Source organism: Macaca nemestrina, chromosome 14 (assembly GCF_043159975.1).
Source record: "Macaca nemestrina isolate mMacNem1 chromosome 14, mMacNem.hap1, whole genome shotgun sequence".
NCBI classification, from domain to species: Eukaryota; Metazoa; Chordata; class Mammalia; order Primates; family Cercopithecidae; genus Macaca; species Macaca nemestrina.
Window position 1 is genome coordinate 106673163 of NC_092138.1, and position 27459 is coordinate 106700621.

A 27459-nucleotide genomic window follows, 5' to 3' on the forward strand; every position below is an offset into this window, starting at 1 on the left:
CACACACACACCCCAATGGAAAAGAATAGAGAACCCAGAATAAATCCACACATTTACAGTCAAATCATTTTCAACAAAGGCACCAAGAACATACACTGGCGAAAGGACAGGCACTCCAGTAAATGGCACTGGGAAAGTGAGATGTCCATATGCAGAAGAAAGAAACTAGATCCTGTTATCTTACCACCTAAAAAAATCAAATCAAAATGGGTTGAAGACTTATATGTAAGACCTGAGACTACACTACCACTACAAGAAAACATTGGGGAAAAGCTTCAAGACACTGGTCTGGCAAAGATTTTTGGAGTTAGACCTCAAAAGCACAGGCAACAAAAGCAAAACTTGACAAATGGGGTTGTATCAAGCTAAAAAGCTTCTGCATAGCAAAGAAAACAACTGACAAAATAAAGAGACAACCTAAAGAATGGGAGAAAATATTTGCAAATTATCCCACTGACAAGAAATTATTAACTAAATATACAAGGAACTCAATAGCAAAAAGCTCCAAATAATCCAAAAATGGGGGAAAAAAAGATCCGAGACATTTCTCAAAAGTAGACACACAAATGGCTAACAGATACATTTTTTAAAATACTCAACATCATTGATCATTGAAGGAATGAAAATCAAAACCACAAGATATTATCTACCCCATTAAAATAGCTATTATAAAAAAGACTGGTGCTGGTGAGGATGCAGAGAAAGGGGAACACTTCTACACTTTTGATGGGAATGTAAATTAGTTCACCCATTGTGGAAAACAGTATGGAAGTTCCTCAAATAACTAAAAACAGAACTACCATATGATCCAGCAATTCCACTGCTGGCTATATTTCCAAAAGAAAGGAAATCTGTATATCAAAGAGATATCTTGCACTCCCATGTTTATTGCACCACTATTCACAATAGCCAAGATATGAGACACGAAATCATCCTAAGGGTCCATCATCAAATGAGCAGATAAATAAAATAAGTATAAGCACACAATGGAATATTATTCAGCCATAAAAAAGAATGAAATCCCATCATTTGCAGCAACACGGCTGGAACTGTTAAGTGAGTAAGTTGGGCACTGAAAGACAAATATCACATGTTCTCACTCATATGTGGGAGCTTAAAAAAAAACAACTGATCTCATGGAGGTAATGAATAGAATGGTGATCACCAGAGGCTGGGAAGGGTAGAGGGGCAGTGGGGGATGAAGAGAGGTTGGTTAATAGGTACAAAAATACAGTTAGAGAGAAGGAATACGTTCTAGTATTTGATAGCACAGTAGGGCAACTGTGGTTCACAACAATTTACCGCTTATTTCAAAATGGACAGAAGAGAGTATTTGTAATGTTCCAAGACAAACAGCGGATAAATGCTGTAGATCATGATTTCTCTATTACCCCAATTTGATCATTACACATTGTATGCATGTATCAAAATATCACATGTACCCTATAAATATATAAAATTATATATCAATTAAAATAACAACAGCAACAAATAACTTTCCAAAACAGAAAGCAGCAGGCCCAGATGGGCTCACTGGTGAATTCTAGTAAACACTTAAGGAAGAAATTATACCAATTCTCTACCATCTCTTTTTAAACTTGAAACACTCAGGAATAGTCTGTCACTTTAGGAAAAAGTCTGTCCTAAGGGGTATAATCACCACCACCACTCTCCAAACCCTGGCAATGCCCCCACAAGGCACTGTCAATGCTTTAGTGAAGACTATAAATAGGTAATAAAAAGAAAGGACTTTGGAGAACAAAAAACAAGCAAACAACAATCTGAATTGCATTACTAGTTCTTTTTGTTTTTCTTTTTTTGAGACGGAGTCTCACTCTGCTGCCCACACTGGAGTGCAGCGGTTCCATCTCGGCTCACTGCAACCTCAGCTTCCCAGGCACAAGCGATCCTCCTGCCTCAGCCTCCCAAGTAGCTGGGACTACAAGTGTGTGCCACTATGCCTGGTTAATTTTTGTATTTCTTTTTGTAGAGATGGGGTTTTGCCATCTTGCCCAGGCTGGTCTCAAACTGCTGGGCTCAAGTGATCCGTACACCTCGGCCTCCCAAAGTGCTGGAATTATAGGCATGAGCCACTGCGCTCAGCCACTGGCTCTGTCTTACTAATCTTTTATCTCAGCCAAAAATTGAGTTTGATTACTGGCTTTGTCTTATGAATCTTGGAGAAGTTAGTTAATCTTGTCAGATCTCAATTTCCAAATACGTATGGAAGAGGAAATGACAATACCGACTTAATAAGGATGTTTTAAGAATTCAAAGTAACAATTATGCAAAGTACCTACCATAGGGATTGGCCCCACAGTGGCTCTCTTCTCCTTTTCTTTTTGCCCAATCTACTTCGCCATCTTTGCCCAGATGATAAAACTGGGGACAAAAATACTAAGTCCAAATACAAAGTTCTACTATGTATATGGTTTACACTAAAATAGGCCTCATTATATATCTAAAGAAATTATCCAAAATCCATGGCTTTAATTATACAATCAAAGCATTAACACTGGGCTAGTCTCTTTTACATAGAAAATATGCATTTTCCTGGCAGCCATAGAGTAATAGTTTAAGATCTGTGCCTCCATCCCAATCCTACCCACACAATTTGATCCTCTTCCCAAGTAGATATTGGCACCTGACCACTTCTGCCTCTCCCACGAAACAAAGAGGTCCAGAAGCTTGACAGCCAATCTAATTTAAGTCCAAAGGAAAAGAAAACTATGTCCAAGTGACGGCAGAATAAAGGAAAAAGAAAACAAATAAATCTGAGCTAGTTAAAAAAGGAAACCAGCAGAAGACTAAACTCCTGTTTTTTATTGAAACGCCACTGCATGAAGACTAAAAAACTAGCCCCAACCCCTAAGTCTGGATTGATTTAAAGTGGTGGAGGTGGTATTCCAGGCAAATCCCTCAATGCACAGGAGTAAAGAAGCAGCTCTATTTCCACACTGTTGGATTTTCACAGGCTTCTTCTGATATAACCTATTATTTACAAGTCCTAAGAATGTCCCCTCCTCAACTGTCTTATCAGCTTGGGGCTACAACCTAGCTCTAAGGAGAAAGGTATGACTTTTAAAATTAAGGCATAATGAACTTTCTCTCTTAATCTCATTACTACCTGGCTATGTGACTGCTCATGAATCATTTCCTCTCTCTGAGCCTCAATATTACTTCTCTGCAAAATGAGGACAATACTGTTCCCCTGACAGCACTGTTAGGAGAATTAATTTAAAACCAATGTCAAATGTGCCTAGTACAGTGCATGGCTCATAGTAGACAACAGGAATTAATTTCCTTCCTTTCCTTTTGATACAGCCTTATGCTCCAAGAAGAAAAAGGGGCATCATTCCTTCTTTCCATAAAATTAACTCAGTACCATGACCAGGTCAGAAATGCCAGGGCTGGACCCAGACTCTAGATACAGCTCTTTCCATATCTGAGCATGAATTCCAAGTCACAAGCAACAGCACACTTTTGAGAGTGTGCTTACACAGAAGCTAGGTCTCACACCCAGCTATTACTTTAAAAAGCCAAGATTAGCTCAAGGCTAGGTGAGTAATGAGATGTAAGTGCTCTGGGAATCTGTCCATTCCCAGCATAACTAATGAGCAGCGTCAATTGTATTCTGCCCAAGAGAGGGACCAACAACTCCAAATGGCCAACAACTCTGAAAAATGCTGAGGCAATGATCAGAGGAAGAATATTTCTGCCCTTTCCAGCCTCTGCTTTGGGAAATTTACATTTTATGTAATCATTATTAAAGGTTATTTGTGCTTTTTTTCCCCTTCAGCTGCATTAATAGGGAATCTATATAACATAGTACGAGCAAGAGCTTTGGAATCAAGCTCTGGTTCAAGTCTCAGCTCTGCCTCTTCCTTGCTATATGACACTGAACCACCAGAGCCTCAGTTTTCTCACCTTTTGTGCTTTCCAAAGTTCAGGCTGCCCCTTCAGTAGGCTGTGAAATCAATTTAGTAGCTTGCAAGTAACTTTTTTTTTTTAAAGTAAAAAGAACAAAGTATCAAGGTGACAATACATGATATTTTACTATGAAAATACTAGATGTCACTTGCCTATAAGATGGGACTATCAGGTGTATGCTGTTATTTTCTGTATTTGTCAGAGGTTTGTTTTGTTTTTTTTTTAAAGGACAGAGTCTCTGTCACCATGCTGGAGTATGGTGGCATCATCATAATTCACTGCAGCCTTGAACTCCTGCACTCAAGGGATCCTCTCTCCTCACCCTCACAAATAGCTAGAACTACAGGCACGTATCATCAAGCCAGGCAAATTAAATTTTTGTAGAGATGGGGGTCTTACTATGTTGCTGAGGCTGGTCTCGAACTCCTGGCCTCAAGCAATCCTTCCACCATGGCCTCCCAAAGCACTGGGATTACAGGCGTAAGCCATGGCGCCTGGCCTATACTTTTCAGAGTTTTTGAGACATTGAAAAAATAAACTAATGTAGGCCAAATGTTAGCAATTAACAATACTAGAGTCAGAACAGCTGAATACAACCTTATTTATGAATAGTAAGAAAGTTCCTCTTCACTTGTCAATTTCAGATTGCCAGAAGTATGTCTTTAAGTACATATTATTAACCAATCAGCCAAATTATTTGCCAAGGACATATCCTTCTAAATTACTGACAAAGAAAGATCAGGTATAATTAATAACTGAATTTTATCCTAAATTAATACAGAGAATCAGGCTGCAAAACCCTACCCAGGCAACAGTGATGCATGAAAATGCTGGAAGAAGCTCTTGTTCAACAAGCCCTCTCTGTTGTAGAAAGGGCAATGAAACCAATTTTAGCCCCAAAATGGTTCTAAAAGAAGTATCATTCTTCCAGGACACTCAGAGCTGGCCACCGACATGTGAAAACCTTGGCAAGATTCCCAGCTTGGGAGGAACTCCAGTTAAAGATGGTGTCAAGGGGGTCTCAGAGGACTAAACACAGACAAAAACTGCACAGAAGGACTTCCTCGGCCCGCAGAACAAGTTACCATTCTGCTTAAAACCTTCCAATGTCCTACTATTTGGGGGGAAAAAAAAACAAATTTGGGAAACAATACACTTGGAAAAAATCCACATTTCTTACTATAGCTTACAAGGTCCTATGTGATAGGGCCCCATCCCACCTCTCCAACATCATCCCTACTTGCATTCACTCCATTTTAGCCATACTACCCTTTTGGCTCAAGCACACTAAGCTCAATCCCACATGAAAGCTCTTGCCTTTCTCGTTCTCACTACCCAGATCATTCTTCTACTGGCTCTTTGTAGGCCAAGGTTCTTCATGTCATGACTTGGCTCTCAGCTTGCATACTTCAGTTCCTCAGAAAGGCATAGCCCGGTATTTCCTCATTCAAGATGTCTCCCAATCCACCACATCCCACCAGTCAGTCATTCTCCAGCACCACACTACCCTATTTTCTTCACAGTGGAGCTTCATGTTTCACTTCATAGTACTTTGAGAATTTATTTTTCTGTTTCCCCATTAGAATGTAAGCTCCATAAAAACCTTTGTTTTGTTGCTGATACCCAGATACTGGTTGCTTTTATACACACATTTTTTGTATAAACACACACACACACACACACACACACACACACACACACCACACACACACACACACACACACACACACGCCAAACAAACAGAATAAAGCTGATGCATCCATTCCAGGGCCACAACATTTATGTTAGAATTTAACTGCACTTTCAAAATAACATGTGAAAGAGGATTTACCCACAGAAGAGCCTTTGTCAACTGAGTTCAGCAATTAGTTGTTCAGCTAAAGTCCCTATAAAAGGTCCAAGTAACTAGCGAACCAAGCTCTCCTCTGCACATCGATTCGTGAGCCATATCAGAGGGTATGGTTCCTAATGCCCAATGAAAGACTATTTAATTTGGAGCCAATGCCTGAGCTAAATTTCATGTCTCCAAACCCACTGATCACCAACTCACTATGAAGTCTGCCTCTAACATAATGAGTTAAGAGAGAACAAGAGATTTGAACCCTTGTTCAAATCCCAATTATACCTTTTAAATCTTTGAGGCCTTCGGCAAGTTCCCTCATCTATTAAATGAAGATAATAATATGTATCTTAAACGACTGTTTTGAAGATTAAATTAACTAAATGTATTTAAAACATCTGGCACATAAAAACCCAATACAAATTACTATTTACTAATTCACATTTTTTCCAACTAATATTTATTGATATCTACTTCATAACAGGCCTTGTGCCTATACAGAGGCACAAGGCACAACTCAAGAGAAATTGGCCATGGTCCCAGCCCAGGAAGGGTTCACAGTGTAACAGGAAAAATAAACCCATAAATGATAAGTATAACAGAATTACTAGGAATATAGTATGTATTAGGTGTCATCCAGGAAGGCTGGAAAGAATCTTCCCTTCTCTAGCAAACCTGATACTGGGACTAGTTCGTTTCTAGAGTTAAAAGGCCCATCAAAACCCTTACAACTTATAAAGTGAAAAGAGCTTCTGAGATGGGTCAGAACAGCTCTGTAAAGAAGCCCTCACACCTTTTTTTTTTTTTTTTTTTTTTGAGACGGAGTCTCACTCTGTCGCCCAGGCTGGAGCGCAGTGGCTGGATCTTAGCTCACTGCAAGCTCCGCCTCTCCAGTTTACACCATTCTCCTGCCTCAGCCTCCCAAGTAGCTGGGACTACAGGTGCCCACCACCTCGCTTGGCTAGTTTTTTGTATTTTTTAGTAGAGACGGGGTTTCACCGTGTTAGCCAGGATGGTCTCAATCTCCTGACCTCGTGATATGCCCGTCTCAGCCTCCCAAAGTGCTGGGATTACAGGCTTGAGCCACCGCGCCCAGCTGCCCTCACATCATTTTAAGAACAGTCAAGAAAAAACTGTCTTGATAGCAAAAAAGTGGAAGCTACTTAAATGTCCATTGACAGATGAATGGATAAACAAAGTGTGGTTGCTACAGTTTGGATGTAATTTGTTTGCTCCCCCCTCATCAAGTCTCATGCTGAAATCTAATCCCTTATATTGGAGATGGGGCCTGGTGGGAGGTGTCTGGGTCATGAAGACGGGTCCCTCATGAATGTCTTGGTGCCATTCTTGCAGTAGTCAGTGAGTGCTGGCTCTATTAGTCCCTGCAAAAGCTGATTGTTTTAAAGTAGTCTGGCACCTCCTCCTTCTCTCTTTTGCCTCCTCCTCTCCTACCATGTGATGTCTGCACACACCAACTCCCTTTCACCTTGTGCCATGAGTGTAGGCAGCTTGAGGCCCTCACCAGAAGCTGGTGCCATGCTTCTTGAACAGCTTGCAGAACAGTGAGCCAAATAAACCTCTTTTCTTTATAAATTACCCAGCCTCAGATATTCCTTTACAGCAACACTAAAGGGACTAAGACAGTGGTATACACATGCAATGGAATATTATTCAGCCTTAAAATGTAAGGAAATTCTGACATGCCACAACATGCATGAATCTTGAGGACATCATGCTAAGTATAATAAGTCTGTCAAAAAGGGACACATCTTATATGATTCCACTTATATGAGGTATCTAGACTAGTCAAAAATCAAACAGACAGAGGCGAGGCACAGTGGGCTCATGCCTATAATTCTAGGATTTTGGGAGGCCAAGGTAGGTGGATCACTTGAGGTCAAGAGTTCGAGACCAGCCTGGCCAACATGGTGAAACCCCGTCTCTACAAAAAATACAAAAATTAGCTGGGTGTGGTGGTGGGCACCTGTAGTCCCAGCTACTTAGGAGGCTGAGTAAGGAGAATTGCTTGAACCCAGGAGGCACAGGTTGCAGTGAGCCAAGATGGTGACACTGCATTCCAGCTTGGGCAACAAGAGTAAAACTCTGTCTCCAAAAAAAAAAAAAAAATCAAAGAGACAGAAAGTAAAATGATGGTTGCCAGGGCCTGGGGCGGGGGGAAGAATGGGAAGTTAGTGTTTATAGGTACAGAATTTCAGTTTTGCAAGAGGAGAAGAGTTCTGTGGTGGGTGGATGATGGTAATAGCTGCAAAACAATGTGAATGCACTTAACACCAAGGAACTACACACTTAAAAATTATTACCACAGTAAATTTTATGTTACATATACTTCACCACAACTTAGAAGAAAAAAAAAAAAAAAAAGATTGTCCTGTGGCTTACAAAAAGCAAGAGAGTGCTCATCTCCTCTTCTTTTGAACATTCTTATATCTAATAGTGCATCAAATCAGCTTTTCTCAGGTTAAGACAAGAGAATAATTCTGGGGTAGTCCTTATATGGAAGGTGCTGCATAATGTAGTCAACACCTAAAAAATTACAAGTACACAAACATCCAAACCCAAAATTTACAGCAAAAGAGACAGACAGAATTATTTCAACAAGTGTGAAAAAGGCAGGAAATAAACAGAACTACTGGTATGTTTAAGTATCACTTTAGGACTCTATAAGCTAATTTCTAAAGAGACAAGAAAGTCCATGGAAAAAAATGATTGGACCATGTAGAGTAGATTTCATGTATCAGAGCCAAGGTCTCACAAAACAACTTTACTGTTTTGAAACTTTAAAGAAGTGTCAACTTGCATTACATAAAAAAAGCAACTGCCATGTACTAAACAAAAATGTCATAAATGACAGTCCTGTATAACGACCTGGTTTCTCAGTGGCCCAGAAAGATGTAAAATAAACCCCAACGACCCTAGTTCAGACAGACTGAACAGAGCAGACCGTGGCTGTCTTGCATGATTAAAGGTTATGTCACAGCTCAGTGGGGTCCATGCTTTCATAGCTTCCCCCCAGCAACCTCTAATGTGACTAGGACTGGGACAAGAGTGACAGCCTCACAAAGGGGATAAAAAGAGATAAAGCTTCTTCCTCATATGTCCAAACACTCCAGAATCTAAAACTTCACTTCTCTGCTGTCCATCTACCCAATTTTCATTAAGAGCAATTTATATCAAATAGAGGCTTCAAAGTCAAATATGCCACTTTCATTTTTACCTTATCAAACCTATAAAATCAAGACCAAGGGGTGGTGTGGATATGAAGCTTAGTTAGGATCACAATAAATTTTCAAGTCAAATAACTGGTTTCAGTTAGAGCCAAGTTTATCAACAATAGGCTGATTTAGGATTCAGGCAAAGTCGGCTGCCTATTTATATTTCAGAAAGACTAGCATTTCTCCTGACACAAGTAGAGAGGTGTAAGCAACCTCTGGGTGGGTAATGCCACCAAACAAAAGCAACACCTTCAAAGTCTCTCTCAGTGACTAGAGGCAGCCAGACACTCAAACTGCCAGTCCTGAATTACGGCCTCTGAATGGTGAGGGCTTCACATTTCACCGATCAGGGCACAGCCCAATCAGAAGACAAACCCCTGCACTGCCAGGGACCAGCAAATCCGCTTTCTTCCAGTGTGCACATGACTAAATGTGCTTCTGTCCATCATCTGGGTCATATATAGTTCAATGCGAGCTGAGCAGACAGGGCTGCAAGGAAATCTGGCGCGGTTCAATACCTCGTCTAGCCTGGGTTCCAGTATCTAATTTTTTTTTTTTTTTTTTTTTTTTAACTGACAAACTCATTTCTCTACTGGGACAGGATGCTGTGCTGGCTGGAAGTTCCATTTCTACAGCAAGAATCCTATCTGGAAACACAGAAGTTGTCCTCTAGCCACAGCAGCTCGAACTTTTTTGATTGTCGTTGCTGCTTTCTCCCATCACCCCCATCCCCTTTTGACAAAGATCCAACTGTAAAAAGTCTTACGTAACAGTTCAGGACTACTTCGGTTCTTTTACTGGGTAAGCACTTTCAATTTTTTTTTTTTTAACTAAAAACCATTTTAAAATTGAATCTGTTGAAGGGCTTGACTAAAATATTTTAAGTAATTTGTGTAGTGAAATACTGTCAGTGGATTTTTTCGTCTCATTTCTGCACGTGCTCCTTTGTTCTCAGAACAGAAGCTTTTTATACACATCCCATAACGCAGCTGGAGAGAGTTATGAAGTCAGTTATTATAAGGAACACAAAGGTTGCTTTCCATTCTTTGCCTTTAGATAATTAATTTTTTGTTTTCTTAAAATGGAGTATTTAAAGAAGGAAGAAATTCACAAGAAATAAACTGTTGGAGAATCTAGAAAAGTTTGAAGTTTTCACTACCTTTTCTCTCTCTAGTTTTGTGTGGCCAAACACTTGTGCCGCCTGGGGCGGTGGGGGTAGAGGCAAGCATAGACAGAGAGGAATTAAGCCAGACATGGACAAAGGCACGAGCCAAAACCAGACAGTCCTGGCCGTTCGATAGGCCAGCAGTGGGTGAGACAGGTCAGCCAGCTGCAGGGGCGGGAGAAGGGGGGCGGGTAGGGACATGGATGTGTGAGGTGCTCATGCGTGCGATCGTGACTAGATTCTGAAACTGCCAGCCATTTTCCCAGCTCCGCTTTGTGCAATCTAAAGGAATGCATCCCCTCTGAAGCAGTCTTGCCAGAGCCTAGTGAGGGAGAGAAGTATGGTAAATACCACAACATATGGAATCAGAAAATACCGGGAACTGGAGTGGGCAAGAGGGAATGCAGAGGGTGTGGAAATTTTTTAGTGATCTGGAATGTGTTGAGTGACAGGAAGTGCCCCAAGCTTCTCCCCCACCAACTCTTCTCAGTCGCGCCTGCTTTTGTCTAACTCTTGTAATCTACACACTACTGCTTACAAAGCTGTCTGAGTTTTTAAGACAAAAAGAAACCTAAAAGTCTCCTTACTTCATAGTACCTGTGACATAGAAGGAATGTAAAAGCATGACCCTTTAAGCCTGTGGACATTTTCAGGTATACAGGAAAAAGATAAAGTGATATCCCATAGAAAAATGAGAATTATGAATTATATAGTTCAGTTTCCAAATCTAATTTTTAAAAGAATTCTGATTCTGCTATACTTTACAAATGCTTAGGTTGGTTCCTAATTTGAAGGAGACTTGTTTTATTTGGTTAATACATTGCATTTGAACTTGTTTCTATTTTCCTTGCATAAATTTGGACTTTGGGAGAAATATGTAAAGTAGTAAGTAGAATGCACTTGGGGGAAAAAAGAAGGATTTTTCCCTTCATGGGTTGGAAAATATTTTAAAGGGTTGTTTTCTCGGAAAAACCAGCTCTCTCTTACTTTCTACATCTATGCTGTAAAGATAACTATACTATAATAAATGTAAGGTAGAAAACTTTAAAGAGAAAATAACAGTGTTCTAAGTGAAAAACTACTTAGCATTTTCCCAAACTTACACATTATCAACAGAAACACTAAAAATTAAGAGAAAAGGAGCCAAATAATTAAATAGCTAGCCCTACTTTGGGGGTATGAAATAGAAAAATGATAATAAAATAATAAATAAAAATAATAATAAAATGATACTTGGCAATGTTTCTACCTCATACCACAAAGGATGTTAGTGGTCAGCCTACGAGTTAATCCTTCCTAGCGTGGCTCTGAGCCTTCATGCCGAGCAGACGTTATTCACATGACGATTCGAAAAGTCCATTCATATATCTCGCTACCTGGATTTGAATAGAAACCAGACAGCAATTCTTTAGTTCCAGCCACCATTCGCCCCACTGGACAATAGCGATTTGTTAGCACAGAGTCACAGGCTGTGGGACACAAAGCTTGGAGCTGCAGAAAGATGGGGGATTCAGAGAACAGGAAATTACAGGCTCGATGCACTCCTGGCAGCTCTGAGAATACAAAAAAAAAAAAAAAAGGCAACACAGAGATGCCATGTTTAAGAGCTACTTCTAGCTTTTTTAACCACCTCCAATGTCATAAAAGCTCTATTGTTGGAGTACATAAAGTCACGAGTCCCATGTGCTCGCTTTTCTCACTACAGGGAACTTCATTCAATGCCCTTGGCACAGTAAGAAATATCAAAAGCATCCAGAGTTGATTAGTTGTACACTCTGGTAGAAAGGAGAGCATTTTATAAATAAAATGTCAGAAAAAAATATGCTTAGTAACACAAGCGACACATAATAAAATTAGTATCTTTTTAAAATTCCAAAGGACAAGAAAAAAATTAAATACATCAGAACTCCAGGGACATTAATTTCTCTCCAAAATATCACATAAAATCTATTATTTAATTCCATCATAAGTTTCTTTAGAAGATATACGCCAATTTAGAGTTTGCATTATACAGAAAACTTCTGAGTTCTGGGTTGTATTTTCCAAAATAAAGAATTAAAATCAAAGCCCCAAGGATTTATTCCAGAATATTAGAAAGAAAAACTACACTTTATTTTCAAATTAGTGTAGCTCCCTAAATTGAGAAATTGCCTCTACTTCCTTAAGACCTAAAAAATAAAATTAATGAATATTCTAAGTGAATGAGGGAGAGACACTTCTCCAATCTCAACAAATGAGCAGGGGGAAAACAGTACATGGATTCTTGTCCAGGCCCTCATGCTGCAACCTGAGCACCAACAGGCCAGACTGGTGTCCATTTCAACAGGAGGAGGAGACCTGCACAAGGAAGCTATAAATGGTTGTGCTCTTCTGCCCTTCTTCTGTGATCCATTAGTAAACGCAAATCCTAAATTATATCGTATCTGAAAAATTCATCAAATGAGACCATGAATGATCAAAAAAGGCTTTGGAAACATCAATTATTCTCATCTATTTGGTCCCATGATAATACGGTTTGAAGCTGAACACGTGCCAGATTTAATGGTGGTAGAAAACATAATAGCAACCTTTAAGCTACCAACAATTGGGTTTCCTCAAATACTATTATTATTCACCAAACACAAATATCAGTTACTATCCCAAAGTGCGTTGTCCAATACAGTAGCCACTAGCTCTAAGTGGCTATTTTGATTTAAATTAATCAAAATTAAATAAAATAGAAAACTCAGTTCTTTAGTTAGACACACCACATTTCAAGCACTCAATAGCCTCATGTGGCTATCATATGGGATAGCCCAGATATAAGACATTTCTATCACTGCAGAAAGTTCTACTGGACAGTGCTGATCTAGGCTATGCTTATATCCAGCATACCCATCTACATCCAGCTGGACATGAAAAAATTTAAGTAAAAAATACAATGACAAGTATGACAAGATAGCTAGTGCCATAATACTTGAGAAATGCCTTAAAAAAAAAAAAAAAAAAAAGGCACTTAAAACCAGGGATGAGAAGAGAGGTCCAGGTCCATTTTTTTTTCCCTTGGTTGTAATGAAGAAGTTACAAAGAATATTAGACAGTACTGGAAGACAGGTAGTCATGGCCAGAGCACGTGAAATGCTCCAGAATGGTACTAATTTGGTGTCAAAAACTTCTTCCTAAACCTATGAGACAACTAATTCTATAGTTTCGTGGTATCACAGCAATGGACAATATGTATAACAAAGAACCAGGACCTAGAAGTCACTTGGTCTTCAGTAGGTTTATGAGTATCAACTTTACCAGCTAGATGATATTAGGCAAATTAATTTACCCCTCTGAAACTTAGTATCCTTATCTGCAAAATGGGGAAATAGACACCCTGCAGGATTTATAGAAGGGCTCAGGATGAAGTATGTAAAGTATCTAATAAGGTGCCAGGCACATGGTAGAGATTCCAAAAAAGAGTAGCTATTATTATTACATTTTTCCCCTTACATATTCACAGTGTGACTCCTTGTAGACAGATAGATACTATTCAAAACACAAGGCAAGCCTTCATAAACAAGTATCCTAAAATATTAATGCTGGCCATGTCAGCAATTCAATTGGAATAAAATTAAACATTTGGACAGGAGATTGCTTTTCCCAGCTGATGTGTGACCATGCTGTCCCATGCAGCCTGCTTTGTCAAAAAAAATCTCATGTCATATTTGGCTTACATAACCAGCATGTTCTCGTGTGTTCGGTCTTATGCTTAGGCATGTAGGGTTAGATTTTAGATAAGATGACAAAGGTCTATAAATAGAAAGAAAATTTGTATCCGAGTTCAAAGCAATGATCTCCAAATACTGGGAACCTGATGCCTGTTCAGGAAAACTTAAAAAGCTGTATTAGAAGTACAATGATAAGAAGACTTATTCTTCCTTGCTGAGATGTCAGAAGCATACAGAAAAACTTTAAATGAAAATCCTTAAAGAAATAATTGGGTCTTTTTTCCAAGAAACATTTTAAACAATCTAGATTGTATAATAATAACAGTAGTAATGAATTGGCAAAACATCCAATGCATTATAGCCTTCAATTACTGTGAACTTGGTTTATGGTGAAGACCAAGTACAACAAATGGTACCACCCACAAGCTTCTGTGGTTTTAAAAAAATTTAGAAAGCCAAAGGACTTCTATGATGACCACATGTCTTAACCCCCAAATCTACCATCAAATAAATTGGACATGATAAACATGCATGTGAGGTTCTTAAATTCGGATGCCATTCTCAGCCTATCTTATGCCTGAGTGGTGCAAGAAACATGATTGTTAGGGTCAAGTGAACAGGGGCTGGAATCCTGGCTCTGCCCTTTATTTACTACAGGATCTTGTACAAGTCACTTCCCTCTTTGTCTCAGACTCTTCATTCATAAAATACAAATATCAATACCTTCCTGCCAGGCTGTTTTCAGAGTCAAGGATACATATATAAACACTGACCAGTGTTTCTGGTACATGGAAAACACTCTGGAAATGCCAATTCTGTGAAAACTCAGTAAGGGCTTGAGGTTCTGTTTATCATCTGAGACCTTTGCAACACACAGAGAATGGAAATAGAAGGAAGGGTTCCAGTCTGGTTCATCACACAGGCCAATCTGCATTTAAAAACTTTAAATTAAAACAAACGTATGAATGTAAAAACTGTCAACACTGCAAAAATACCTTGAAATCTTAGAAACATAAATAGTGCATGAACTAACTGAATGAATATAGAAAAATTATTATTTGAAAAGTGAGGTGGAATGTCAGACTTCAATAATGTAAGGTATAATTTAATGCTGATGCAAAGTTAGTACCATAGAGTATAAAAAACAAAGAACCCTTTTCTTAAAATAAGAATTAATATTTCCTAGAGACTCTTTTGAGTAAGATTTCTATGACTTCCTCTTGGTGATTAAAACAAAAACATGAAAGTCCTAAAATACTGTCCAAGAGTGAGAAATTACAATAATTTGAAAACATAGAAAATTCATGTCTTAAAATCAAAGATTTAAGAAGGAATTCCTGGGCAAGATATTTTCCTACTACATCTGCGGATTCATTTTAAAGTTGACAATAATCCAGCAGGAATGAGAAATCAGTGTTTCTTAATGATGCCAAGTAAGTGAAAAATGCTGGACATGCCACATAGCCTTTTGGAGGACATAAGGCAGTAGATTCTCTAAAGCAAACAGCGGAAGTGTAAGGGAGATTGTGCGAGGTAGTTTAGAAGGAGGGCTTTCTCCCAGAAATTGGCTGAATTAGATATGACATCATATCTTAGCTCTGCCACTGTTTAGCTAGATGACTTTTAACAAGTTGCTTCTCTCTGAGTCTCTCTATTACCCCTGGTGGTCCAAAGAACACATTCATACTAAAAGCTAAAGAACAGACAGCACTTAAAGGTGAGAATCTGGATATGCCAGAGAGTCCTCACATTCAGTCTCTCCAATACCTCACCACCACAAAATGTTTTACAGGACTGCTGAAGCAGACAGACAGATTAGATAAACAAATAGATAATGAATGAATGGTTCTGATGGCAAGGATTTCCACGGATGCTGTCACCATTGACTGATAAATCACCAAAGCTCTCCAGAGGAAAGGTTCTTCAAGATCCTTAGCAGATGATACCGGTTCTTACTGAATGCTAATGAGGCAGAACCTTTTTTCTAGTCATTCATCTAATCAATATTAAGCTTCTAATATGTATCATGTACAGTATTAGACACAGGTTGACCAAATATATTACCTGTCTTCATGGAGCTAACAAGCTATAAACTGGGATAACCATGGGCCAGAAGCCCTACCATTCAAGAAGTGGCAGGGGCCAGCCATGGTAGCTCACACCTGTAATCCCAGCATTTTGGGAGGCGAAGCTGGGAGGATCACTAGAGCCCACGAGTTTAAGACCAGAATGGGCAATATAATAAGATCCTTGCATCTTAAAAAAAAAAAAAAAAAAAAAAAAAAGGTAAAAATTAGCAAGACATGGTGGTGTGTGCCTCTGGTCCCAGCTACACAAGAGGCTAAGGCAGGAGGATTACTTGAGGTTGAGGATGCAGTGAGCCATGTTCACCCCACTGCACTACAGCCAGGGTGGCAGCGAGACCTTTTCTCAACAACAACAAAAAAGAATAAAATAAACAAACAAAATAAATAAATGGCAGTGAGCTGAGTTCAGAAATTCTGGGAATGGTCCAATGATTTGGGAAACTGCCTTGCCATTTGTTGAAGTCAAACTAACATAATTCATAAAATAATGGAAAAATACGCTCAGCTCCATTTCATTCAACCAAAGAATTATGCCAAACTATAAGATCTTAACAGACTTTCAATGGAGTCATCAAGCCATTAAGAAAATAAAATACCTTCAAATACACAGGCTGGTTCCATAATGACCATTAGTCAGATCTATGGTAAACCACTATCTCAAATAAAAACTGAGTCACCTTTTAATAGATGTTTAAGAACAAGATAATTTCTGGGGAGGATGAAATAAAGGGAGTCTGGGTATGAAATGATGTTGCAGGAGCAGATCATGATACACAGGAGCATTAAATGTAAAGCATATTTCTTTCATCTCCTTCCTGAAGATGAAGCTCTTAGCAGTTACCATTTCTTTTAATGACACATGCTATAATGATCAGGATTACAAAGCTAGGTAGTACTCAACCCATGACTAATCTGGGCTCTTAACAACCAAGAATATTTGAGACATGGATGATAACTATGAACAGAATGAGAGACCAGAGTCACTATTGGGTTTCCGTGGAAATTAATCTTACGAACTAGAAAGATGCCTACAGAGTGTCTAAATATTAATCCCTCTTTCAATTGGAATTTACTCTTGGATGTCCTAGAACTAATACAAAGAAGTTGTTGTTACCAGTGGGGTAAAGTACATGCATTTGCCACAATGAAGCAGTATTATCTCCACAGGGCCTGAAGCTCCCAAGATCCAAAAGTTCCAATTAAGAAATTTAGGCCGGGCGCGGTGGCTCAAGCCTGTAATCCCAGCACTTTGGGAGGCCGAGGCGGGCGGATCACGAGGTCAGGAGATCGAGACCATCCTGGCTAACACGGTGAAACCCCGTCTCTACTAAAAATACAAAAAGAAATTAGCCGGGCGTGGTGGCGGGCGCCTGTAGTCCCAGCTACTCCGGAGGCTGAGGCAGGAGAATGGCGTGAACCCGGGAGGCGGAGCTTGCAGTGAGCCGAGATCGCGCCACTGCACTCCAGTCTGGGCGACAGAGCGAGACTCCGTCTCAAAAAAAAAAAAAAAAAAAAAGAAATTTATATTCCAGTTACCTGACATTAAAGATGTTGGATTTCCACCTAGATTTTTCTCACTAGTAGACTCAATATCATGTGGCTTTTTCTTTTTCTTTGTTCACTGAATATCAAAGTTAAGTGGAAAAGAGGTCTGGCAAATGTATTCAGAGCAAATTAGACAGTTACATTAAAAAAAAAAAAAAAAAAAAAAAAGACCCCAATTTGGTTATCTGTCATTGTGACCTAGATTTTGGTGGAATTACCTCTCTTTGATTCTTTCTCTTTTTTTTTTTGTTTGAGACAGGGTCTCACTTTGTTGCCCAGGCTGGAGTGCAATGGTGCAATCTTGGCTCAATGTAACCTCCACCTCCCAGACACAAGCAATCCTCCTGCTTCAACCTCTCAAGTAGCTGGGACCACAGGCATGCACCACCATGCCCAACTGATTTGCGTATTTTTTGTAGAAACAGGGTTTTGCCATGTTTCCCAGGCTGGTCTTGAACGCCTGGGCTCAAGCAATCCACCTGCCTTGGCCTTCCAAAGTGCTAGGATTACAAGCATAAGCAACCATGCCTGGCCTCTATTTGGCTTTCTAATACCATTACATTTTGTCAGGCTCATTTCTCTGTATAATCCTCTATTACTGAAACATAAAAATTCCTTTTGCCTGGCCATTTAAGAACTTTTAGGTATGTAGTCTATTCATTCAAAGGATATCTGTTGACAGCTTAGTATATCCCAAACCCTGTTCTAGGCGCCAGATACACAGCAATAAATGGGAAAAAGGTTTCATACTTGGGCATGATAGTCACAGAGACTTGACTTTGTATCCGCTTGAGCACTTACTGACATTGTGAAATGTGCCTCTCTGAATCTCAGGTACTTTCCCTGGAGGGGGGCAGGGGAAATAATACCACTTCATAGGGCTGTTGTAAGAATTATATGTTTGCCTGTGTCTAGCATAGCACCTACAACACCACAGATGCTTGATATGCAGTAGCTATGGTTTTATATATTGCAAATATTACTATTATCCACCTTTTTTTTTTTTTTTTTTTTTAAAGACAGAATCTTACTCTGTTGCCCAGGCTGGAGTGCAATGGCGCAATGTCGGCTCACTGCAACCTCCACCTCTTGGGTTCAAGCAATTCTCTGCTTCAGCCTCCCGAGTAGCTGGGATTACAGGTACCCACCACCATACCTGGCTAATTTTTTGTATTTTTAGTAGAGATGGGGTTTCACCATCTTGGTCAGACTGGTCTTGAACTCCTGACCCCATGATCCACCCACCCCAGCCTCTCAAAGTGCTGGGATCACAGGCGTGAGCCACTGCGTCTGCCCGGCTTATCCACCCTATTTTCATATCCATGTATATAATAATTAATCTAGTTTTTAAAAATAACAGGTTTCAAAGGCATAAATATATCTAAAATATGTGCTACAGGTGACAAGAGCCAAGCAGAACCATTAATGAATGAAATGCTACTGTATATCCCAAACATAAAACTACTTTAAAGTTGGGATATTAATGGTGAAATATATCATTGTCCTCACACAGATTTCAAAGGGTAGGGCGATTTATCTCCAGTAGTATTACCATTTCAACAAATTTAATCAGAAATTATATAGAAGAAAAATATCTAAAAGATTTGGAGTTTCGAGTCCTACCACAGCCATCAAGAAGGGCATAGAAAGCATGTCTTTCCTCTGAACACTATTATAAAAGCCTCATAAAAATGTTCTCTGAAGGCATATTCTTAGGCTGACTGCAGTGATATACCTTGTAAAATAACTTACTTTTTCATCTTATCATAACAGTATGCTTACTGCAGATGAACTGAGAACAAAAATATAAAGACAAAAATTTAATCATACTTTCTAGGTTATTTATAATCTCACAAGCTAAAGATACCTGCTGTCGACATTTGAGAAATTTCCTTCTAGTCTCATTCATTTTAATTATTAGTGACTTTTAAAATACACTTGATCCTTAAACATCACAAGGGGTTAGGGGGACCAACCTCCCATGCAGTCAAAAATCCATGTATAATTTTTGACTCCCCCAAAACTTTACTAATAGCCTACTGTTGACCAGAAGCCATTGGTTAACACATATTTTATATGTTATATGTGTTATATATTGTATTATTATAATAAACTCAAGAAAAGAAAATGTTATTAAGAAAATCATAAGGAAGACAAAATATATTTACTATTCATTAAGGGGAAGTATATTCATCCTCACTGCCTTCACACTGAGTAGGCCAAGGAGGAGGAGGAAGAGAAGCGGTTGGTCTTGCTGTCACAAGAGTGGCAGAAGAGGCGGAAGGGGAGGCAGAAGAGGCAGGCACACTTAGTGTAACATTTATTGAAAAATATCCACATATAAGTGGACCTGCGTGATTCAAATCCATGTTATTCAAGGGTCAACTGTACTAGGAGTTTTTCTGCCATTATACAAATGACACTGATAAAGTAATACACAGAAAACTTATATAATATAGAAAAACATAAAAAGTAAAATTTGTCACCTATAATCTCACTCACAGAACAAAATCCTTACTAGTATCTCAGTGCAGCTGATACACAATGGAATCCATTTTCAACACTGACTTTTCACAATCATTTGTTCACTCACAAGCATATTTTCAAGCCACTAAAAACGGTTTTTGTAGATATCTGGATGGTTTCCAATTATTCTCTACTATAAATACTAATTCAATGAATACACTTACACAGAAATCACTATCCAAATTTCTGACAGTTTTTTTGGTCTGACCAATTTACATCCCTGCCAGCAGGGACTGACAGTACCTGTCCCATCCTAAGCTCGCAAACACTGAGAATGTGCTATACATAATTAGCTGCTACCCAAATATAATACAGTTTCTGTTTACTCAATAAAGAGAAAAAAAAGGGGAGTTTTAAAGGAAAACTCAAAATGAAATAAACATAAGTAGGGATCTCCCTAAGAAGACAAATTATACATCCCTAACAAATACCAGGCAGTTGATAGCAATCTTGAAAACCCTCTAACAGGACACAGTATATTACTAGGTTCTAGAAATGTCAGAAGTAAAAACAAACCAAAACATTCTTCTCATAGATGTATTTCATTAATTGGAACTGATGAAATGAATCAAGAATCACTCTTACCATTGAAGAAAAAAACTGACATTGAAAACACTTCATAAATTAAGATGCACAAAAATTAATGTTTTATGTCTGAATTATTTCAAATTTTTGTCAGCAAACAGTATTAAATATGGATATATACTTTGGTTTCCCAAATATAACAGAAAATTCTTTAAATTCTTATCAAGGTAAACAAATAACCAAAAATAGCATTTATTCAACAAATAGTTATTGAGAGACTCAAAGTTGTCAGAAAGAGTTCTTTCTTCAAAAATCCTGCCTTCATTACCTTCACAATGTGGCCCTCTTATATCACAGAACATTTGCTCTGCCTAACTGTTGAAATATCAAATGTCTCAGACTGTGGCTAGAAAAAGGAAAATATTTCAAGACAATGAATAATCAACTTAAATATCAAAATTTCTTGGGAGGAGGAAAAAAGGCAATCAATCCAATGGGATAGAGTCCATTAGCATGGCCTCTTACCAGCACAAAGGAATGTTTACCCAAGTACCTATAGTCAAGAGGAATTCGAGTAGCTGGGATTACGGGTGTGCACCACCATGCCCAGCTAATTTTTGTATTTTTGGTAGAGATGGGGTTTCACTATGTTGAGCAGGCTAGTCTCGAACTCCTGACCCAGGTGATCCACCCACCTCGGCCTTCCAAAGTGCTGGAATTACAGGGGTGAGCCACTGTGCCCGGCCTTATTTTCTTGACTCATAGGAATAAACATGTATAGTAGGCCCTCGATAAATACTTACTGAATTAAGATTACATCAAGTTAGAGAAACTTATGTCTTATTTGTTAAAGGGCCAAGTAGAATAAAGACTTTAAAATAAGAAACTTAGATACCATTTTCCCCCTACCCTTCCCCTCACATAAATTTGGTCAACATAGTTCTCAGCCTGGCAGGGTGGTTCATGCCTGTAATCACAGCACTTTGGGAGACCGAGGCAGGAGGACTGCTTGAGGCCAGGAGTTTGAGACCAGCCCAGCCAACATAGCAAGACCTCATCTCTGCAAAAAAAAAAAAAAAAAAATCAAAAAATTAGCCAGCTGTGAGGGAACACACCTCCTGTCCCAGCTACTTGAGAGGCTGAAGCAGGAGGATGGCTCAAGCCCAGGAGTTGGAGGCTGCAGTGGGCTATCAGGCCATTGTACTCCAACCTAAAAGACCAAGTGAGACACTTTCAAAAAAACAAAACAAAACACATATTTCTCGAATTTCTTTTATTTGTCTATTTTCAGATCAGATTATTTTTAGCTGTTGAGAAAAGGTCTAAAAAGCTAGGGAATAAGAAGTCTATCTTAGTACTACATTATTATATTCTGACATTACGTCTCCAGGTTAGCTCCATGCAGAGGCAGCTGACAAACACAGCTTCAGCAAAAGTCATGATCCATTTGTGATTCACTGTCAACAAACAGTGACTGGGGACATGAAACAGCACGATCAGGGAAGAAACAGAGTGGATGAAACAAAGGGTGTGTTTAGCAGCAGTGAGGAAAAGATGTGGCTTAGCAGTAGGATATTGGGGGCCCAAAAATAAAAGCCCATGTCAGGTTAAAGCATTTAGATTTTTATCTAAAGACTGTCAGGGTATCAGGTTGCCAAGCAGAGTTAAATTTGCATTTAGCAACTGGATAGAAGATAGATAAGAGCTGGGAAGACTGGAAGCAAGGAGACGACTTGGGTCGCTGCAGTTATTCAGATGAAAAAAAATGGTTTTCACCACAGTGGTGGCAGTAGAGATGCAAAGGGCTGTCACATGCTACAACATGAGTGAATTTTGACGACATTATGCTAAATGAAATCACAAAACAACAAATACTGTATGATTCTACTTAGATAAGCTATCTAAAGTAGTCAAATACATAGAAACAAAGTAGAATGGTGATTACCAGGAGCTGGAACAAGAGGGAAATGGGAGTTGTTTTAATGGATACAGAATTTCAGTTTTGCAAGGTGAAAAAGTTCTGGAAGTTCTGGAGATCTGTTGCACAACAAAGTGAATACACACTACTGAACTGTATATTTTAAAAGGTTAAGATAGTAAATTTCTTACATTCTTTATCCACAATTTTTTTTAAAAAGATGCAAACTGGAGTGCTTTTGTGTGTTTTACATTTTGCTCTATTCAACCTGTGAAAAATATCTCCTGCTATTTTCCTGAGTTATAAAATGAGTTATCACCAAATGGTATCTGATTTGTAAGGCACCATAAGGTTTCACATGGCCCCAAATATCTTACTGTATTACTTTGTCATGGTACTTAATATTTCCTCCAAAGATTTCCTCCAAAGACATTTACTCTTTTATAAAAGGAACATGCTTAAAATATTAATTAAAAAATAACTTAAATATAAGAAGTACTATAGAATAAAAAGTGGAACCTCATCAACTTTCTCACAACCCTACTCCTGGCCTAAAAGTATTATTAATTAGATAAACTAAGTTTATCTAATGTAAATACACAGGAAAATGTAAATATAAAGGAATTAGTCATTCTTTAAGGCCACTCTTTAGTGACTAACATCAAGTCATTAACTAGAGATGGTATTTCAACACAAGTACTTGAGTCCCATGTTTTACCTCAAAATTTTAAACCCAGTTGCTGTCTAGCTTTTTCTTAAAAGAAAATTTTTTATTCAAGTGTAAAAATACAGTGAAGTGCACACATCTCAAACAGTTTACAAAGTGAACATACCTAGGAAACCAACATCTAAATCACGATGTAAAACATTACTAACACCTCAGAACCTTGTGCCCTCCAGCTATTTTATCCTCTCAATAAAGGTAACCACTATTCTGATCTCTATCATCTAGTTTTGTCTATTTTTGAACTTTATATAAAGAGAATCCCATACTGTGGAATATTTTGTGCCTGACTTCGTTTCCTCAACATCCTGTATGGGAGATGCAACCATGCTGCTGCATGTTGTGATGGTGTGTCCTTATTACTACTGTGCAGTATTCCGTTATATGTATTCTCCCACACTTATCTGTCCATTCTACTATTGATGGATATTTAGTTGTTTCTAGTTTGGAACTATTACAGATAATGCTATGATATACATTCTTGTACATATCTTTCAGTGTACACGTTATGCATTTTTGTTGGGTATACGCCTAGAAATGGAATTGCTTGGCTGGGCACAGTGGCTCACACCCGTAATCCCAGCACTTTGGGAGGCTGAGGCGGGTGGACCATGAGGTCAGGAGTTCGAGACCAGCCTGGCCAACATAATGAAATCTCGTCTTTACTAAAAATACAAAAATTAGCCGAGTGTGGTGGCACACGCCTGTAGTCCCAGCTACTTGGGAGGGTGAGGCAGGAGAATCGTTTGACCCTGGGAGGCAGAGGTTGCAGTGAGCCGAGATCACGCCACTGCACTCCAGCCTGGGCAACAGACTGAGACTCCGTTTCAAAAAAAAAAAAAAAAAAAAAAAAATGGAATTGCTTAAGTTCAAGTTTCCCAGATGCTACTAGAGGTTTCAAAGGGTTTGTATCAATTTATACACCACTTCTGCCAACAGAATTTGAGTGTTCCACTTGTTTTCAACAACAATTTGTATGTCAGCCTGGTGGGTATGCAGTGGTATATCCTTTTTTAAAATTTCATTTCTCTGATATCTAGTGATGCTGAGTACCTTGAGCTAGATTCTGATAGGTATTTGAGGGGCAGACTTAATAATTATCTTAGTGACCAATTGGTTGGAGAGAAAGAAGAGGAAAAATCTAGAATGACAGAAAAATAAAAGACACTTGGGGAAAGGGAGGGAACACAAAACGTAATCATTTCTGAAATGATTAGGCTGTGTTTGCCCAAGAGTGAGTGACGCGTAAGATTCAAGAGTTAACTACAACTAAGCCAGGTGCAGTAGCTCATGCCCGTAATCTTAGCACTTCGAGAGGCCAAGGCTAGCAGACTGCTTGAGCCCAGGAGTTTGAGACCAGCCTCGGCAACATGGCAAAATTCCATCTCCAGAAAAAATACAAAAAGTAGCCAGGCATGGTGGCATGTGCCTGTAGTTCCATCTACTTGGGAGGCTGATGTGGGAGGATCACTTGAGCCCAGGAGGTTGAGGTTGTGGTTCAGTGAGCTATGACTGTACCACTGCACTCCAGCTGGGTGACAAGAAAAAGTTAACCGCAACTACTGAGACTCAGTGAGACACATGAAGGTTCTCCCATAAAACGCCCATAATTTAAAAGACAAAAAAACTTCAACACAATACTGCCATATCTGGTGGTAAAGAAAATAAATTTACAATCCTAAGGAGGAAAAATAAACTAAAGTACAATACCTCAAAACCAGAATCTCAACCTGGGTACAGTGGCATGTGCCTGCAGTCCTAGCTACTCGGGAGGCTGAGGCAGAAATAAATATCATAGATGTTTAAAAATGCCCCACTATGACTTTTAGGAATCCCTGTGAAGATATAAAAAAGAAATCTATAGAGTAATGAATCCTGGGCAAATATAATTAAAGAAAAAAGTTAAAGCTTTCATAAAAGACAAGTTCACTAACTGCATGGTTTCATGAAGACATCAGTTAGACAAAAATCTCCTATTTTCAGACCAGAAGGTCATCTCTGACACCTATCAACTTTCTCTATTGTGAGCACCTAAAGAAGATAAGCAAGGACAATGATTAATCAACAAGTATATGAGGATTAAGGATGAGGAACAAGATTTGGAACTAGGCTCTGTCCTCTGAGATTCACCTCACTGTTGGAATTTCTAGCTAATTACTGTTTTCCACCACATATTAGGTGGTAATTAAGACCTTGGCATCTGTCTTCAAATCTTAGCTCTGTCCCTTCTTAGCTATGTGACCCTCAGCAAATGACTTTTCTCTAGCTTCAGTTTTCTCATTTCCAAAATGAGAATAATCATCCACATAACTACTGTCAACATTAAATGAGATAATATAAGTAAACCACTTACTATAATGCCTGACTCATAGTAACTGCTCCATAAATGTTAGCTGACATTATCATATTATCATCTGTAAAATGGGGAGACCAATTCACACACCCATAAGATTGTAAAGAAGCAAAATGACACATACAATGCCTAGGTACACAGGAGGCACTCAATGGTAGATAATGTTATCCCCTACACTTTTTGGGAACTCCGTATCATTCAGTGTCAAACTGAGTATGAAATAGTACAGTGCAGAAATTAAGAACACTATAAAGCTGGATTTCCTGAGTTCAAATCCTGGCTCTGCCACTTAGTATCTGTGTGATCTTGGGCAATTTATTTCCCTTACTGTGTCTTTCTATTTTCATCTGTAAAATGGGAAAAATAATAAGTATCTATCTTACTGGGTTGTTGTGGGGATAATACAAGCCCTCTTTTAAGTGCTTTATATATAAAGTCCTAAAAATAAAACCTGGAACATAAGTGCTATATATATAAACATTAACTATTATTATCTTAATAACAGAGGTATACATGCTTTGAGGCTGCTTTACATCAAAGAAATGAATTTGGACATAAGCAACTTAATATTTTTCTTGCATTTAAGAGAGGCCCAATGGAAATATTCATATACCCATCTTCAAAAATGGGAGGAAAAAAGGCTGAAGGAATAGCAAATTACAACACAGGAACTATATTACTACTAAGTAAATGTGACCTCATCCATCCAGAAACAGGTATGAAGGAAATGTATTTTCCAGGTCTGCCTTAACCATGTAATCACTCAGATAAAGGTGTCCTACATTACAGAGAGAGAGAGGAAAATTTTTCTTGCTCTTACCTCACAACAAACTGATAACCAACACAGCTAACCTTTGTGCATTCTCACATATTTTTCAGATGAAGAAAACATCTCTTAGGACAAAATAATCAATTCTGGAAGCTTTCTTAGAAATGCCTTCCTGCATTATACTAGTCTTTTCTTCCCATATTCCACAAACTTCATCCCTGGGCAAGTCAGAAGAGGTATCCAAAGATGCAAACATGCAAGCAAGTAAGCATTCTTTAGAAATGAAAGGAAATCCTATGCTTGTTCTTACTTAGAAAGTTATGGAGTTAATCCTGTGGACCAGCCTTATGTTGCTGACTTACAAAGCAAACAAAATACTAAATTGCATAAGCAACAAATAAAGTCAGTGAATTGTAATTTATCTGTCTAAGGGTCTGTGCCTCCTACCAGACAGTAATTTCTTGAAAAACTACCTTATTCATCACCAGCATTTAGCACATTGCCTGGCACACACAGAAGGTGTTCAGTGAGTGTTGACTGAATACAGTATGAGAGCACCTCCTCCTTGTACAAGGTACTGTTAGGTGCCAGACAGCCAATAATGGTTCACTTAGGTTGATGTCAAAGATTTCTATTTGAAATTTAAATAAAACCAGGTCTGGCTAAAGGGCTGCAGCTGTAGTTGCACCTGCTCTCAACCCAGATTTATTCCCAATAGCAAGGCTACCCTTTTCTGCATGCCTGCTGATATTTCTCTCAAATGATGAGAAGCCACTTCCATGTGGCCCTAGTGTGTAATTCTTTCTGCTCAGCAAAGGAGGCAGTCTAGAATCTTTGGTCATAAAAATATGATGGTTAGCAACAGGAAGCAAGTGCTGGGCAAGCCTGGTACACTTCCAAATGAAATCTTTCCATCTAGAATTCTCAATTGAAGGTGCCAGACTCAATCCAGAACATCTGGATTTGCTTCTCTGGCTTCAAGCTTTCTCCAAGAGAGGGCAGGAAAAAGTATGCTCTTGCCGGCATGTGTATGTGTAACTGTATATTCAAACACTGTACTTTGGATAAGAGTCCAAGACTTGGCAAATGGATGGAATGTAGCACATGGAACTGCCTGAATAGATACTTATGCTAAGAGAAGGGTTTTCT

The 27459-nt window shown here is 38.8% G+C and overlaps 1 protein-coding gene and 1 long non-coding RNA gene across 7 annotated transcripts in view; one reads left to right on the top strand and one right to left on the bottom strand.

Moving 5' to 3' along the window:
- Window positions 1-27459, bottom strand: part of LOC105463909 (nuclear receptor subfamily 6 group A member 1) — a 259220-nt gene that overhangs the window by 136833 nt on the left and 94928 nt on the right. The window lies entirely within an intron of this gene.
- LOC139358217 (uncharacterized) overlaps window positions 9488-27459 on the top strand; it is a 42966-nt gene continuing 24994 nt past the window's right edge. Inside the window, exon 1 of the long non-coding RNA XR_011612861.1 lies at window positions 9488-9804. This is a non-coding gene — a long non-coding RNA (uncharacterized lncRNA). The remainder of the gene's footprint in view (window positions 9805-27459) is intronic.